Source organism: Belonocnema kinseyi, chromosome 3 (genome assembly GCF_010883055.1).
Source record: "Belonocnema kinseyi isolate 2016_QV_RU_SX_M_011 chromosome 3, B_treatae_v1, whole genome shotgun sequence".
Taxonomy (NCBI): domain Eukaryota; kingdom Metazoa; phylum Arthropoda; class Insecta; order Hymenoptera; family Cynipidae; genus Belonocnema; species Belonocnema kinseyi.
In genome coordinates, this window is record NC_046659.1 from 59,891,771 (window position 1) to 59,893,514 (window position 1,744).

General features: G+C 31.2%; 1 protein-coding gene across 2 annotated transcripts in view; it reads right to left on the reverse strand.

Moving 5' to 3' along the window:
• The window catches only part of LOC117169137, a 150,157-nt gene that overhangs the window by 11,412 nt on the left and 137,001 nt on the right, over nt 1-1,744 (reverse strand). The gene's annotated exons all lie outside the window — the stretch shown is intronic.

Here is a 1,744-nt window from a genome sequence, read left to right on the forward strand (position 1 = left end):
CACAGGGTGGACACGCTGGGGCTTACATACATAGCGATCTGAATGCTACCCGAATTGCACAACAGCAGGGGAGAAGCCATTATACAGAGGTATTTTCATATTTCGCGCCTTTAAAATTGCATTCGGATCGGCCATTCAGGCAAGTCCGTGCATCTTCGGATCAAGTTTATCATAGTTTCCATGGTTGCGTCGAAACTTCAAATGGATACAAGTATCAAAACAACGTAGGTTATGTTACATAGTAATTATAAATAATAAAAGTGTTTAGTTAATTATGAAGTGAGAAATGTGACCTGAGAAGTAAACGTAAGTTTTCTTCTCTGGCAATAATATTATGGAATGGCTGCTGACTGACAAATACTTTAAAATGGTAATAATATTCTGCGATTTTAGTGGGCGAAGAGTGAATTGTGTTTAACGCTTATTTGCGGCATAAAAAAGGTATGTTATAAATAGACAGGATATGTTTTAAATAAAGTGAATTAAATATTACATGCGAAAACTTTCAATTGACATTACCTACAATTCCTTACAGCGATTTGGGTGAAAAGGTGAATCCGAACATAACCTCGAAATAATGACAGATCGGCCAGGCATGTTTATTATACTTTCGATTGACTATTCTTTACCAAAGAAATCTTTTGTGGTTTTGTATATTTATTACTGACAGTATCGGCAGTGATAATTTAAACAATAATTACTTAATAATTATTTAAAAATCCTGACTTATTCATAATTTTAATAAGTAACACTTTATTCCTGAAATTAATAACTGATTTCCATTGTTTCTTTCACAGATCGATTAGATGAAATACACATAAGAAAATGCAGATAAATTTTGTGCATTTCAGCTGGTTCATTTCAATGAACATTATTGGAAAACCGTTATCTCTAGACCTTATCCCAAGACTGGAGATTGGTTAGCCTAAAATTAATTCTGATTCAATCTGATGGTATAGAGAAGTATCAAAAAAAATATCTCGAGGTAATTTATCTGATCTGAATTTTTATTAATAAAATATTCAGGGATTTTTTTGTATTTTAGAAAATGTTTTCTCTGGAACCCATCCTAAAATTTGGTTTGATCAACCAATAAAATAAATTAGAGACTCGTTGGTGATAGAATTGTATCAGAAATTAATCTAGACAAAATATTTTACACCAGAATTGTTATTCCAATTTTTTTAGAAATTATTCTATTTTTGAAAAATGCTATCTCTGGATCTGATTTCCAAACTGGCATTCAATCAGCCTCGAAAATTAATTCTAATTCATTTTGATGATATAGCTTTGTCAAAAAGATATCTTGAAGAAATTTAATTTTCCTGAATTTTAATTAATAAAATATTTAGGGATTTTTTTAAATTTTAGCAAATGTTTTCTCTGGACCTCATCCTAAAATTTGGTTTAGTCAACCAATAAAATAAATTAGAGACTCATTAGTGATAGAATTGTATCAGAAATAAATGTAGACAAGATATTCTACGCTAGAATTGTTATTCCAATTTTTTTTATAACTTATTCTATTTTCGAAAAATGCTATCTCTGGATCTGATTTCCAAACTGGCATTCAATCAGCCTCGAAAATTAATTAATTCATTTTGATGGCATAGGTTTACCAAAAAGATATCTCGACGAAATTTACGAGGGTAGTTCAATAAGTCCTTAGAATGACCAACAGATGGCGCGCGAATCGCCCCAAATCATCTGTTTTCAGTCAGCACCACTCCCGACTAGATATATG